Source organism: Elaeis guineensis, chromosome 13 (assembly GCF_000442705.2).
Source record: "Elaeis guineensis isolate ETL-2024a chromosome 13, EG11, whole genome shotgun sequence".
NCBI lineage: Eukaryota > Viridiplantae > Streptophyta > Magnoliopsida > Arecales > Arecaceae > Elaeis > Elaeis guineensis.
This window is the reverse complement of record NC_026005.2, coordinates 23,456,265-23,472,963: the sequence shown is the minus strand read 5'-3', so window position 1 is coordinate 23,472,963 and position 16,699 is coordinate 23,456,265. Positions and strand designations below refer to the sequence as shown.

The 16,699-nt window shown below is 38.5% G+C and overlaps 1 pseudogene; it reads left to right on the top strand.

The window, feature by feature from the left end:
• The first annotated feature begins 849 nt into the window (after positions 1 to 849).
• LOC105056249 (uncharacterized WD repeat-containing protein C17D11.16-like) overlaps positions 850 to 16,699 on the top strand; it is a 76,254-nt pseudogene continuing 60,404 nt past the window's right edge.

The following is a 16,699-nucleotide window of genomic DNA, read 5'->3' as shown; positions in this document are numbered from 1 at the left end:
ACGGATCAGGTTCGGACTTGAATTTTTTAAAAAAATTTCAAACCTAAATTCAATCTAAAATCCGAAAAAATATTTCAAACTGAACTTAGATTGGGATGTGGTCCGGCCCATTTCTAGCCCCACCTATCCCCTCCCCTTAAACCCTCTTTCCCTCCTCTTCACCGACCTACCTCGATTGCCTCCTCCACCGCCATCTCAGTTCTAGACCGCTTCTCTACTGATCTCTACTGCCGCTTCAGTTCCACCCTGACCTGTTGCCTTTCTCTCCTATTCTTATGTTCGACTCCTCCTGCCACTTCTCTCTAGGGTTTTAGATTTGTCCTGAAAATTTATCTAAGGATAAAATTGAAAGGATTGGAAGAGATGATTATTTTCCTTTTTTTTTAATATAAAAAAAATTAATCTTAATTTATCTTCTTCACCAATTTTTATCGTGGAGATGTTAAACAATGTAGTTCCTTACTATCTTGAAATATGAATCTTTTATGGGTACTGCAGAAATTTTAATATATATCTATGTAAATCTATGGTTTCATTCTTTTACTCATTGATTTATCCCTTATTTTCTTATAGGTATATTTTTGCGATAACGATGATTTCAACTCTGTTGGGTCCTGAAAGGGGCTTCGAAGATGGTTTCAAAGGTTGCCGGGCCACCTTCTCAAGAGGAGATTGACCAAATAATAGCCACGGGGGCCCTAGAAAGAAGGTAATCGTTCTCACCATTTGTGTTGTGTGTTGTGTGTTGTTTTAGTTTTAATGATATAGTTGTTGGCATTGAATTGCTTTGTTGCACTGTGATACTGTTCACATTAAATAATGATGTTAACCCTGTTGTGCAGAGGAGACAGTGAGGGAGAGGAAGATGAAGACATGGAAATAGAAGTGGATGAAGTAGCCACTGCAAGAGCTGCAGCAAGAGCTCTTGGCCAGGGAAATACAAGCTCTACCAATTTTCAAGACACAACTGATGGTCTTCAAGAACTTGACATGGATAATTATGATGAAGAGGATGATGGCACACTTTCCCCTCATGTTTGTTTGGATTCCGGTAAAATTTGAACTATCAGCTTCTAGAATTCATGGTTTTTTCTCAGGCATCGAGTTATTTAGTACTGGCCTTGGTGACGTTTTCTATCCGAGTAATGACATGGACCCTTATCTGAAAAATAAGGATGTGAGTCTTCATTCTCATATTATCATACTTACGTCATGTTGTATCATCTTTGCCTCATGTTTAAATAATTGTCTAAGTAGGATGATGATAACGATGATGAAGAAAGTGAAGACAACACCATAAAACCAACAGATGCAGTCATAATCTGTGCACGGAACGATGATGAAATGAGTCATCTTGAGGTATTCATTGTTTATGAGCACATGACTTTCTGTCTTTTGCAATTGTAATGGTTATTTAGTGGGTCTTATGAGATCCATAAAGTGATCGTGGATCATCTATTCATTTCTTGATCTTTTTTTCATTTATATTTTTATATTATCATTGATATTACCCTTTATATTTTTATATTATAGTTGCTTGAACTATTTCATTGATCTTTTATGTGCCAAACAACAATTTTCTTCTATTGTAGTCATGTAGCAAGTTTGTGAAATACCTTCTTAGTTTGCATGGTTTGATCAGGACATGGTGGTTCTTTTGATTTGATGAGGCTCTAACCAAGGTTTTCCTTAACTTACCAAGTGCAATACATTCTCACCTATTAGACTTAACAAATGTGGGATCTTAATCTCCCATATGATGGTGGAGAGAGAGTTTCGAACAATCTCCTAAGTCAATTTATTACATTTCTTGACTAGTTTTTGTTTACATGCAAAAATAATAATGAAAATTGAATTCAAGATTTTGTTTCAGAAAAGACAAATTAGGGTCTTTAAAAGTCAAATTCTACATAATAGATTCCATAAGTTCCCATAAATTTTGAATATTATACATTTTAAAAGTTCTTATGTTAATAAGTGGAACCGAGATTATGTGGTCTGATCATGACATGGACATCTAGAAAAACCAACAGGAGCATAAGGAGGTTGGTTGAAGTTGATTACAACCCATTTGAGACCCAGACAAACTTTATTGAAAGGTATGAATCCCAGCCATAGGCTACACACAAGAATATTGAGTCTGGTTCTTGCAAAATCAGACCTGCCACAGTCTTACTCTTATCTGCATAATTCTTACCTGAAAAACTATCATTGAAGGTGTTTATGCAAGATGTCAAATCTCAATTCATATGTGGACCTAATTCAATATAACGTATTGAGTGAATGAGTGATACTTAATTTTTAACAGTGATACTTAATTTTTCACCCAAAGTATTTGGATATGGTTGTACCCTGAAGGACACAAGTTTCCCAAAATGGAAGTCAAGTCACCTGATTTATCCGGCTTCCTTTTCCCTAATCCTCTGTAGTGTCTCACCAACAATGCATCTGTCTCTGTACTAAGTCACAATTTGCCAAACATAATTCCAAGATCACGTCTTAATTCAGGGAGTCACTATTAATTCATTATATTTGCGACACTTACAAATACAAAAGTATAACATTTCGCTTGAATCCGTAAAAACTTAATATAACCTTCAGTAGACAAAATTATTCTGTCAGCTACATGGATAGCAACAAAATTGCTTAAGGTTTTCTGTTTCATCTTTATCTGATCCTTCTTTAGTCTAGATAAGAAGTCCTATTTTTTTGGATTCCTCATTTAAGCTAAATCTACATTGGTACGACAGGTTTATATTTTTGAGGAATTGGAGGATGGAGATTCAAATATGTATCTTTGTTATTGTTGGGGGAACTGATTTTGCTACCCCGACTTACACTCAGTGATGATATTTCTGACACAATATGGCACGTGACTACGTATCGCTGATCGATCTTCAACCAAATGGTCAAGGAAGTCAACGACTCAACACACCAATTGCTTAGCGACACCAACATCGAATACCTATCAGTTTTTAACCATTCATACTGACTGATAATGGTCAGGCCGATTGCCTAATGACTGACTGCCGATGGTTCAACGGTCGACTGCCGATTGGTAACTCTCGATCAACCTTTCACGATGTCATCAACATATCCCGACATCAAGTCGGCATTGGCAGGCCTAATTGACACCCAATCGGTATCCACTATATTATCGATAACACACTCGATAATTCCGACATAACATTGGCAACACCAACTGCTAGTCGGCATCATCGACCCCCAATCGGCTTATCAAAAACCATCAGTGCAATAAGTACATAATGGTTACTTCCATGATCAGGCCATTAACTGCCCACTAAGTAGGCATTAACTGCTCACTCCATAATATCACAATGTTGGAATTAGCAGGATTCCACATGCATAACCACCACAGACGGTTATCGATCACTTGCCAATAAAAGGGAGGTAAATAAATGAGGACGGTAAGCCAATTCTAAAGGCAGAAACTCTGTCAATTTGAATTCACTACTGTTTGACCAACTCTTTACTTCTAACTTAAGCATCGGAGGGTTTCTGACAGAAACAATTCTGGTCAGTGTGGATGTTGTTTTGCAAATTGCTCTCAAGCGGAGTTAGGTGCACCGGAGATTTGGCCGCAACAGATTGGCACACCAGAGAGGGGGTAGAAATAATCATTTTACCATCAATAATGACAAGAATGAGAGCACAACTCTCCACTAGCTCCGTCAGGCAGTCTTTCCATCGAAAAGGTTGTCTGCCACTACCGACGGAACCTAACACCTCACATCCGATCGTCATGGTGGATGCTCAATAGTTTGCTGCTTTAGTGCACCAAGTTACCTCGCTAATAGAGGTAGTGCATAGCCTCCAACGGTAGCAACAATAACAACAGCAACTGACGCCAAAAGAACCAACACTGCACAAAGCACCATCAAGGCATAGTCGCCATGCTCTATAGCGATCAACCTCTCCGCCCCTTGAACGACAGGCTCGACAGTCTCATGTTGAGCCTCAACCATCCCAGCATTTTGATCATACCGGCCATAAAGAGTGACGGTCTCCTTCTCCCTCTCACCATCGCAGCACAAAAAAGAGGAAATGCCTTCGCTCATCATCAAGTTCTTCTCCTTCGAGTTCTTCTAGGGAAGATTCGACGTTGGTAGTATCCCAACGACAGTGATTTGATGACTATGAGTGCAAGCTTAGGGAGTTCGACCGTTGACTCGCATTGATCCAAGTGGATGGTCATGGGTTCTCTGATGACCTTGGCATCCACTCTACGTCGTCCTTCACCCAGTGCATCCTGGATAAGCCCATTTCGGCTCGCTTCAAGATACTGTAGATAGAGCCATACGATGGCTCCACTAACCCCATCGACCACCTAGAGAGCTACAAGACTCTTATGATGAACTAGGGCACGACTGATGCCCTTCTCTGTGTGGCCTTCCCGACAATCCTTTGGAAGGCAGCCGAAGCTTGGTACTCTGGATTTAGTCCAAAGAGCATCAGCTCCTTAGATCAACTTAGCCAGTAGTTCACAGTGCATTTCCACACCAATAGAAAGTTGTCGCGCACTTTCGCAACCTCTTCTCGATCAAGCAATGGAAAGGGGAATCACAAAGAGATTTTATGGTGCATTTCAATGCCGTCACATTGAAAGTCTACGACCTTAATCAGGATATGGCTATGGTGGCCGCTGCTCAGGGATCATGTGGCTCACGCTTCACTTACTCCCTAGACAAGATGACTCCCAAGTCATTTTTTGAGTTCCTTATCTAGGCACAAAAATACATTCATGCCAAAGAAACTGCTGCTACTCGACGTGATGGAGAGGGTAGAGGAGCTTCGAAGAAGAACAAGAATGAGGGAGGTTCGGGTTAAAGACGATCCGATAGGGATCTTTCTCGATGACAATCGACGATAAGACCAAAGAGCCTAAACAAGTATGACAGTTATACTCTACTTGTGGCTTCTCGATCTCAAATCCTCATGGAGATCAAGAAAGAAGAATATGTGAGGAGGCCCCCATCGATCCGAGCCCCACCGCATTCTCACAATCGGAATAGATACTGTTGGTTCCACCGTGACCACGGACATGACACCGACAACTACATCCAATTGAAGGATGAAATCGAGAACCTCATCCATAGAGGATATCATGAGAAATATGTCCAAGGTCGATGGCCTGAAGTTGCTGTGGAGCGACCCCCACCATTGACTGCAGAAATTTCCAATCGATCGACTGCAGGGGTGATCGATATGATCATAAATCGACCAAGAGACTGTAAGGCAAGTGTCAAAGAAGAGTCATCCGATGCTACTGCTAGAAAATATATCCTAAAATCAATCATTTAATGATTATGCTAATTGTATATAAATTGATAAATAATAAAAGTTATTTGGCCTTATTCATCACAAGGTTACATCTTCTAATGAACTCCTATGTTGTGATGAAGTCCTTAAGATTACTTTGATCGATAAAGAAAGATTTATCACATAATCCTGAAATTGGTTTGTGACTAAATGATACGTATTACTAGGACGATAACGATATCAAGTGCAGGTCGTTGTGTGCCATATGCGTTGGTTGTCCTCATAACCAAATAGTGTGAAGACACTGGTATGGCATACAGATGAGATGTAAGAGTACATCATCACTGAATGTGACCAACTGCAGAGCACTCTGCTATCAAGGATAGCTCATGAAGGGTATGGGTATAAGTATCCCTCCGATCTGAGATCATCACGATGACTTGCAAGCAACTCACTGTACTTTGGTGCCGGACTAACTGAGTTTTTAATTCAATAATGAAAGATTTTTGGATGCAGTCAAGTACTTGTCAAGTCGGTATGTGAGTCGAGATGAAATTGATCTCTTTGAATTAATAGGAGTTAATGTATCAATATATTTTAATTTAGAAAAATCTAAGCTCGGATAATCCATGTGATGGATTTGAAAAAGATTGAAATATAATGTGGATGACTTATCTAGGATTGACAGTTAAATCCTAAGTGTCTTTGAGCATTAGGATCAAAAGGGATGAATTATACGGTAACCATACGCCAATAGGTTCTTGAATATTACTTCGCCTTCATTCAACCTATCCGGACATCGGGTCACCATTGCTAGATGGTTACATCGATTGGTTCAGAAAGTTATTCCTATGCTACCGACTTAGGTTCGAACCTATGGGGTCACACTCAAAAAAAATTTTTGACTAATCATGTGGCTGATCAATGATTGAGAATCGTTCAAAGATTTAATCATCAATTCGATTGATGGTTAACCTTATGTAAAAATTATAATAAATTAATTTATCAAGTATTAATAAATTAATAAAAGATTAATTAGTAATTAGATTGTTGATTAGTTCAATTTGATTGAGCAAAAAAGATTAAATAAAATCTAATTGAATTAGATTCAATTAGGTTTGACCAGATGAGGTTATGAGATGACCTAACCGTTAAGAGAGAATTATCTCTGATTTGATCAGGACTTTGATTTAATCAATTTTTAATTTGATTAAAATTTGATTAAAAATTTATGAATCTAATTAGGTTAGATTTCATATATTTTATTTGGGCTAAACCAGATCTGATTTAGTTTGGATTCAAATAAGGAAATTAAGATTCCTTATTGGAATAGGACTCTTCTCCCTTGCGCCAACCTACTTTGCATGCCATTTATCTCCATGCACAAATAATTTTTGTATGAGATTTTTTCATGCTAAAGAGTTCTTCTCCTTCTCTATCTCACATCCAAATCTGATTTGATTTTGATTAAAAAATTTTTTTGAAAAAATATTCCTTATCAAGATAGTCTGTTCTTATCCAAATCAACCTCTCCATGCCAACTTATTTTTTTCTTCTTATGTGTGCAACATTTTAAGGAGATTTTTTATGAGAGATTAGTTAGAGACTGATTTATTATAAAAAAATATGAAAAGGGGCATCCCATATTTTTTTGGTATGTTTTGGGATGTAGAATTGTGAAAGGAGGTGACATCTTGTAAGAGTTCATGATCTTTAGGATGCTTCACCCTTATTTCTTACATGCCTATAAAAAAGGGTTTTTATTTTTATTTTGAGCATGTAAGAGAGTAGAGAGAGTGCTCTACACGTTGAGGGTCTTGGAGAATGAGTTCTTGGCATGAAAAATTAGAGGAGGGTCCTCTTCTCTTGGTGTGTGCGCAAAAATCTGAATTCTAGATTTTTGGTCCCAAGAATTTGGAAAGAGAGAAAAATATGAGAAAAAATTATTTTTCTCTCTATCTTTCTTTCACCTCTTCATCTTCTCTAGAAGTTCATCTTCAATCTTTGAAAAGATTTCAGAGATTTAAAGAAAGGATCTAGATCAGTCAAGAAGAAGGTCTTCATGCGAGCTAGCACTTTCGAGAAGACCAATCAGACCGGAGCTTCGAGTGGATTTTCATAAAGAGTAGACACATATGTAGCTGCAAGCAACTAGCAAGGATCTCCTCTTTATTATGTCTCTCAACAGTAGTGATTATCGACCCGTGCAAAGGTATCGATTTCTGAACTCAGATTAGAAGCAGATGTAATCTACTGCTCACATGCATGCATGCTGATTTTATCTTCAGTATTTTTTAGATTTTATATGCAACATATCATATTATAGATCTTAGAGTAGATTGATTAGATGATTAAATTATATGTATATTAGATTAATTTGATTAATATAATTATCTTCCACTGTAATTTATTTGAAAAAGTTTTGAAATACATGCATGAAATTATCTACATTTTTCAATTGAAGGATGAAATTGAGAACCTCATCCATAGAGGATATCTCAAGAAATATGTCCAAGATCAATGGTCTGAAGTTACTATAGAGTGACCCCTGCCATCGGCTACAAAAATTTCCAATCGACCGACTGCAGGGGTGATCGATATAATCACAAATCGACCAAGAGACTGGAGGGCAAGTGTTGAAGAAGAGTCACCCGATGCTACAACATAAATGTGAGACCAAAAGTCTTTCATTCTGAAGACTTGGTCCTCAAAAAAGTGAAAGTCTCAAAGCTCCTGGACCAAGGCAAACTCTCACTTAGTTGGGAAGGCCCCTGTAAAGTAACCGAAACTCTACGCCTGGGAGCATATCGGCTCGAAACCCTTGATGGGACATCCATCCCCCGAACATGAAATATTGATGATCTACGCATGTATTATCAGTAGATATATTTCTGACAAATATTTGAAGTGACATGTTTGGCTTTCGACATCTGTATAGAATGTTCGACTATCTACAAGCTACTTATCTACCAACCGACTCTGATTGGCAAAAGATTGACTTTGTCCGCAAAAGACCGACTTCAAACAGTAAATATCGTCTCCAATAGGATAACATCGACTGATAACATCGATTTCGATCGATTGAGCACCGACTCCAATCCATTAAAGTTAATCAGTCAATCAATTGTTCGAGTCAAGAAAGAAAAGGTAAGTACTCAACACTTAGAAAAAATTTACTTTCATTACTATGAAAAATCAAAGGAATTACAAAAAGCAGACTAAGATCCAAGTACAAAAATAAGAAAAAGGCTACACCGACTCCCTTTCGTCGACTCCATCGACTGTCTCTTCAGTCATCACCGCTGCATCGATCTCTTAGGCCTCGACAGCTGGCTCTTCCTTAGTGGATGTTGGAACTACCTTGGCAGTAGGCACAGCTTCTTCTTCAGTGGTCGAGGCAATATCTTTTGGAACCTCAACTTTAATGCTGCTTAGATCGAGGTTCGGATAAGGTGCCACGATCGTCTCTCAGTAGTCTTTAAACCCGACCTAATAAGCCCGATGGCTGCCTTCGGGGACCACTTCTTCAAAGTCCTCAGACTCCTTATAATCCTTGATAGCTCGATTCAAGGCTTCTTGAGCAGCCTTCGCCAACTTCTTCATAGTAACCGACTCCGCATCAACCAATGCCAACCACTCTTTGATGGTCCGATGCAGTATTTGCAACTTCCCCAACTCCTGGAGACCATCATCGTGCTCCTTCCTGACTCGCTTGATAGTCTCTTTCTTCTACTGAACCTGGGCCTCATGAAATTTGGCGAACTTTTGAGCCATCTCCAACTCAGCTCTTGTAGATTCTAGTTCAACTTTTATTGACTCCAACTCGGCCTTCAGGTTGGAGGTCTCTTCTTGATACTTTTCCTCCAATTGAGCCACCGCTTCTATGGTGACATCCTTTTCAACGTTTGTGGCTGTCACTTTGTCAGACAACGTTCGACGAAGATCTACAAACTTTCGATACCCTCGCTCTATTGACGATATATCATGCACCAACTAAAAAGAAAGAGAAAAATCAAAATCACAAAAAATCAATGAACAAAAAATGGACAGATAAGAGAACATCGAGTTACAGCGAGGAGAATAGGGTAAAATGAAGAAAACATCTAGGACACGATTCGATCTTTTCTATTCTCCTAGTCCGTCGGAAGAAGTGCAGCCTCTACGAGCTTCTTGGCTAGTCTTGGGTTGCTCAAGGCTGACTCACCTTCGAACATCCGGATGTCGAAATGTTTCGTGAAGCCCTCAGGAACATCTCCGTTAGTTACATCATCGAAAAGTTATGGTACCTTCCCATGATCTTGAGCTAATGGTCGATCAGCCAGAGCCGACAACCAATTGGGAGTGGAAGATCAACATGATGTGGAAGGTGCTCGAGACATCATCGGTGTCGGGGGCGGTTCAACGATCATGACATCATCACCATGAACACTCGTTAGAGCCTTGGCCATTGCTGGAATTATTGAAGGAACATCGGCAACTGGTGGGACTTTGGGAACTGGCAAGGCAACAATAGGATCCGCTTGCATCTCAAAAGGGCTGACTATCGAGGATGTGTCGGGCCAAATTTTCTTCAATTTTCGAGACAGACCCGCACCATCAAGCCTCTTCCCTGTGACAGCCCATTGTCGAATCCTTTCCGCTAACAGCAGCCTCATGCCTGCAAAGAAAAGTGACAACTCAGTGATAATTTTGAAATTAAATTAACAAATGAAAAGCAATAAAAGTTACTAAGTTATACCTACGGAAGGAATCGGACCAAGTCCAACATCGTACAAGTGCTGCTCTATCAACTAGGGGTGTAAGTTTGGTCTGATTTTTTGGTTACTGAATCGAATCGAATCTGTTAGGATTTGACACCTTGAGATTCAGCCCACATTGAGCCTACAGCAAGGTTCACGGTGAAAAATAGAGTCCAACGAGATCAAGATCACCTGAAATAGAGCTCGGATGGAAGAGATACGAGCTTTTGAAGTCGGCACGAGATTCGAGGTGGTGGAGGACCACCGGCGACCGACGGCGGGTGGCACGGCCACAGGCGGCGGTGCGTGGGACGTGCGACCCAGGCCCACACGGGATGCGCGACCCACACGGGCGCGCGGCCCAGGCGGGCGCATGGCCCAGCCTGGCGCGCAGCCCAGGCGGGCACGCGGCCCAAGCGCACGCAGGCCCGCACGTGGGAGTGGGCCGGCCCAGGCACGGCCTGCTGGCCCTTTGCCCCGGTCCACCGTGGACCGGGCGGTCCACAGCTGGGCTTGTGGACCGCGTGGGCGTTTTCCACACGTTTTTCGCGGTCCACGGTACTATTTCATGGACCGGAGCGCGATCGGAGGGCCCAAGTGGCTCCCGATCTTGATCCGACGGTCTGGGACGTGATTTGGGTTGATTAAGGAGTTCTAATCATGATCTAAGTCGTGATTAAGGTCTATAAAAAGCCCTATACATAGAAAACAGAGGGTGTGATTGGTTTTCTTGCACCGTACGAATCCGAGAAGAAAGAGAGAGGCGGAAGCATTGCTGTGAGAGAAGGAGCAAGACTCCTGGACAGCGATCGCCAGGCACTTCAAGGGTTTAGGGAGGTCTTCCAAAAGAGAGAGAGCTTTTGTGAGAAAAACTTCTAGTGAGAGAGAATTGGGTGTACAAGGGTTGAGGGTGAGGTCTCCTCTTGTAAAATTTCTTTTTCATAGTGAAGTTTGCATGCCCCGTAGAGGCGAGCCCTTTTGTGACTGATCCACGTATTTTGATTATTTTTTTTTTATTTTATTTCTTCTTTCTTCCTACTGCATCGCATGGTACTGAAAAGATCTTGGGAGGTGGTGTCCTGACCAGACATCCATCGAACAGAATCGAATAAGACAAATCATTGCATTTTTTTTGATATTCGGTGCGGTGCGGTTTCAAAATTTAAAAAATTTTGATTTTCAGTTTGGTTTGGTTTGAAATCAATGAAAAATCAAAAAAAAAACAAACCGCACCAAAAAACCATGCCCATGCTTTCCTTTCCCTTGTCTTCCACTAGTCGATTCTCTTCCCCAAAATATTTCCCTAATTCCCCGATCCCCACTAAAATCCCTCCGCATCTACCTATGGTTGCAGGGTATCACCCGCCCTCTCATGCTTGCTGCCTCTGTCGCTGCCTTCCTCCACCTCCCGACCAACCTCCTCTATTGAGATTTGATATCTCAAAATTCGATCCACATTGAGCCCACAGTGAGATCCAAAATGATGAACGAAGTCCAACGAGCCTAAGAACAACCCAAAAGGAGGCTGGCGGTGGGCCGACGGTGGCACAGCTGGGCCCAGTGGAGATGCACGTGCGCAGGCATGTGCAGGCAGACCTAGCACAGGCATGCATGCGGGCCGGCCCAGTGCGCATGGGCGCCCAGGCCTAGCGCTCCTGCACAGTCCACCGTGGATCGTGGGGTGCTGGGCGGTCCATGGGGCCGCATGGATCGAACACACGGTCTACGCACGGTCTAGGGGAGTTTCTACATGATCCGAAGGTCCAGATCGTAGCCGATCATGATTGGACAACTGAAACTCCATCCCAACATGATCAAGCATGATCAGAGGCTATTTTGCACTATCAGATAGCTCTGGTGTGAGCCGATCACGATCGGATGGCCACGGATGGTTCTAAGATTGATTGAAACTCTATATTCCTACTGTAACAGTATTTTTGAGATTCTGAAGCCTAATAGCTCTGATTGACGAGCCGTTTATTATATTGGAGAGCTGGTGACGTTCTGGATGTGCAGAAAGATTTCAAGAGAGATTTCAGAGAGCTTTTATGAGAATTTTGAGATTTTTTATTGAGAGACTCTTGTATAAGAATTGAGTAGTGAGTTTCTCTTATATTAATTATGTTTTATTCTCTCATAGTGAAGCTTGCATGCCCCATGGAGGTTGGCTTGAGATCGATCTACATATTTGAATTATATTTTTTTATTTTTTTTATTTTTTTTTGCTGCACCATATGGTACCGGATCCTGCACAATGATTGGTATCAAAGCAAGATGGTACCAAAGCATAGGTTGCGATGGTGGTAATCGAGATAGAAGATGGAGAAGACAAGCACAATCAAGATGGAGATCAACAGATTTGATAGAAAGAGTAATTTTTTCTTATGGCAGGCAACGGCGAAAGACGTGCTCATCTAGTGATATGATCATGATGTTGTCGTTAGGACACCGTGATTATCAATCAAATTTTGACTTCAATAAAAATTAAAAATACATAAAAAGTAGTGAGTCAGGTCGAATCCACAGAGAAGATAAAATTTTGATTTGAAATCTTTAATTTTACAAAAAAAATAAAATTTTGAAAAAAGTAATTTAAGTCAAAAATTAAAAATTAAAAGTATGAAAAATAAATCGGATACTAAGATCTACTAACTAGATCCTAGCATCTACTTACAATAAAAATAAATAATAAAAATTTAAAAAGTATGAAATAAATTGGTACTAAGATCTACTAACTAGATCCTAGAATCTACTTGCGACAAATAAAAGACAAAAATTTAAAGTGTAAAAAAATAAATTTTGTATTAATTGAAATTAAAATTTAAGTATAAAAAATTTAAAAAGAGCAATAAAATAAAAATAAAACTGTAACAAAGATCTGAAGTTGATCAGTCAAGCCTCATCGGGAAGATGGTTGATGACCTCTTCATTTTTTGTCATACTCTATAGAGCGAACTGGCTTCTCTCCTTCTTTTTTTTGGATCTCTAAAGTTATTTTATTTTATTTTTTATTTTTTTTCTCACTATCTACTGATTTTTTCTGCTCCCAAAGCTTATTTCCAAACTCCCTATTTATAGATAAATTTTTCATAATTTTTTTGATAGAAAAAGGAGTCTTAAAATCCTTAGAAATTATTTTAATCTCCTAAGAATATTTCTGACCATTGGATCAGGCTTGAACTACCCAGATCTATCTGAAAAATCAATGTTTTAATCCGAATCAAAGTCAGATCGAATGTCAACCATCCGATCTGGGTTCTGATGAAGTTCTGACCGTCGGATCGTGCAATAGGTTTTCTTAACATAGTCAGGAGCGTCCTCAGCCATCCGATCACATGATAGATTGCTTCTGGGCCGTCGGATCGCACAAATCTTCTTCTTATAAACCAACAGCAAACATGGACCGTCGGATCTGATGATGGATGAGTTTTTGGCCGTTAGATCATGCAAAAACTCTTCTCTTGCTGTGAGCCGCATCTGTGGACCGCATGAAGTTTCCTATGGACCGTGCCCTGATTTTTGTGGACCGATCGGTCGGTCCACCATGCACTGGAGGCTATAAAAATTATTTTTTAGGATATTTTGGCTCCATTTTTGCTCCAATTTTCATCTAAAAAATAAAAAAAAATATGAATTAAATTTTTAATTTTTTTTTATTATTTTGATACTTAAATTACTCAATTGAATTAACATCTATTTTTCATAAATATTTTTTAATTTTATATTTTTTTAAAATTATTTATTTTTGTAAAAAAATTTATTTTATTCATGAAATTAGGTTTTTATGAAGATGTTAGTATCATAAATTATTAAAAATATTTTCAATAAATATAAAAATATACTATTTATCACACCTCTCAACTTGAACTTTGCTCGTCTTTAAGTAAAAAAAGAATTTAGAATCAAGTACCATTTAACTTAAAATCTTAAATTTTACTAAATAATTTTTAAAAGGGCCACTGCTGTTCAGTAGAGTATAAATGAGGTATGTCATTGGAGTATTAATACTAGTCAATATAAGAGTTAAACTAAGAATACTAAATTTTTTCTGAACTTTTCTAAATTATCCCTACCTTTATCTCTAAATCGTTAATCTTCATATGGATAAGTATATTGTTATTTTCATTCTTGATTTATTTATTAATTTTTTTTAAATATTATATTGCCATTGAGTGTCTTAACTTTTTAAGCTTTCTGTTTGATCTATGTAACAAGTTTTCAGCCAATGACTCCCAAACCAGATGGCTTTAGGGCACTAGGTATAGAATACCCCTCGGACCTACTTACTCGAATCAAACAGGCTACGAGTTAAAACTAGCTTTACAACAAAGCTTCTTTATCCTTCATATCTTTTGATGTGAAACTCAATACTTACTTAGGCAAAGAGGCCCGATTACTCAGCATGGAGTACTTAGAATTTTTTTTTTTTGGAATATATGAAGAAACGTAAAGTTACTTTACACAAATCCATAAGAAGTTAACTCTTCTTTGATGCTGGTAGAGAAATTTAGAAATGCTCAAAAAAAATTGTTGAAGTTCTAAATTTAACTCTTTATTGAGTTTTCTTAATACTTGATTCCTTAATATCTCACAAACTCTCTGATCTGTGCATCAATTTTTTTAAAAAAAATACTTAGTTTAACTCAATTCTTAAGTGTAATCAGGTGCTTAAATACTAAATACTAACTTACTTGAGGACTTAAAAAAATTTAAAAATTTTTATTCTCTCCTCCAACTTAATCGACATTGTCCTTAATGGAATAGAAAAAATGAAGGGTGCATGCAAAGAGAAAGAAAAGGAGAGATGTCATCTGATTCAGAAGTCTTTTCAAAATTGATTCTCCTCCCAACTTAGCCAAGATTATCTTCAGATCTCTACAAAAGACACTAAGTAAGACTTGATTAACCTAAATAAAATACAAAAGATAGCAAAAAGTACAAAACTGAAAATTAAAAACTGGGTTACCTTCCAGAAAGTGTTAAGTTTACCATCTTTAGTTAGACCATGCTGATTCTCTCATCTATCCCGTGTCAAATATTAGATTGACAAATTTCAATGATTTTGGATTGTCAATCTCAAGAAGATGGCCTACAATAAATTTCAGTATTTTGTTGCCAATCTTCAGAAAGTATTTTACATCTTCGTTCTTAATTTTAGAAAGATACTTCACAAATCCATTCACAGACCCTTATTTATTGAGAATTTCTCTTATTTATTCTTCTAAAATGCTCATGAATTGAGTTTTTGGGTTAGGAGTTGAGTTTGAAGTAATGGGTGCTGAAAGGGTGTCAGTTGATTTTAAATATGTGTACTCAGATGTGATCAAGGATAATTTCAATTCTGGAGGAGGTGATTCTAAAGTGGAAGAACTGACTTTTAGGGCTGAAGAAAATGAGACTCTTGGTGAATATATCTCGAGTAACTCATCCGCTCTCTTCTCAGTATAAGTTTCGAGTTTAGGTTCTTCTATTGGGTTAGTCTCAGTACTAACCTCTTCTTCAAAATTTACATCTTGGCTAGCATCAACACTAGCCTCACTCACTTGATTTTGATATGGATCCTTAAGAATTTCATCATTTTTAAGCTCAAAAGTTACTTTGTTATTTTCAAATTGAGGATTCTTAGGTGGGATATTAGATTGATGACTAGATCCAGGTGATTGGTGGATGGGTGGGTCATTTTCAAAATTTGATATTGGTTTGTTTGGCAATTGATCTAGTTTTCTCCTCATAGTAGATGCAATTAATTGACATATTTGTGCTTCTAGCCTAGGGAGGGATTGTTGTTAGGTCATAATCATTTGTTGGAGTTGGTTGAATCTATCATCGGCTAGATTAGTTTGTTGAAGAGGTGGGTATGATGGCTGATTGTAATAGGATGGTTGAGTAGGCTGACTAGGTTGACCACTATTATAGACATAATTTTGGTATTGTGGCCTATTTTGAAAGTTCTGCACAAAAAAAATTTGGATCTTAGCTTAAATCTGTTGGGGTCTCCAAGAAAAATTAGGATAGTTCCTCCAATCTTGGTTATATGCATTTAAGAATGGGTCATTGACAGGATTGAAGTAACTTTGAGCAACTTGAACTTATTTTTGGATGAAAGGTGGAAACTGTGCAGCTATAAGTCATTCACTAACATAATGGGCTGGGCTAATACAGATAGATCAAATTTTCTGATAATTGGGAGGTGTTGTGTATTGTGCAGGAGATTGTAGACCAAGGGCTAGGCATTTATCTATAAGAAAGTCGATTTTATCTAATTTTTGGGCTAACAGGTTCAAATCGGCCTCAGGACTAGAGTCAGAATATTTGATCCCATAGAATGATGGAAACATCGTGTTAGATGTGTGCCCTAGATGCCAGATCGGCTGACACATTCCTGTACAGATCTAAAGGTAAATTTATAATTTTGATTATAAATGAATAAAAAGGTTATTCTTCTATCACATTGTGTACATTGTGTCTGTGATACATCCTTTGAGTTAGTGGAAATGTAAATTCATATTTTCAAGAGTTGAAAATTTAAGACATGAATTTACATAACTAACTCATAAACAGCTCTTAACCATAGGATCATCACGAGGATAGTGATCGATCTGAAAGGTTGGTGTACGATCACTTTCTTAAGGTAGATGTGTCTTGAGTCTACGGTGTGGAGACACCGGAGTGAGAGTATA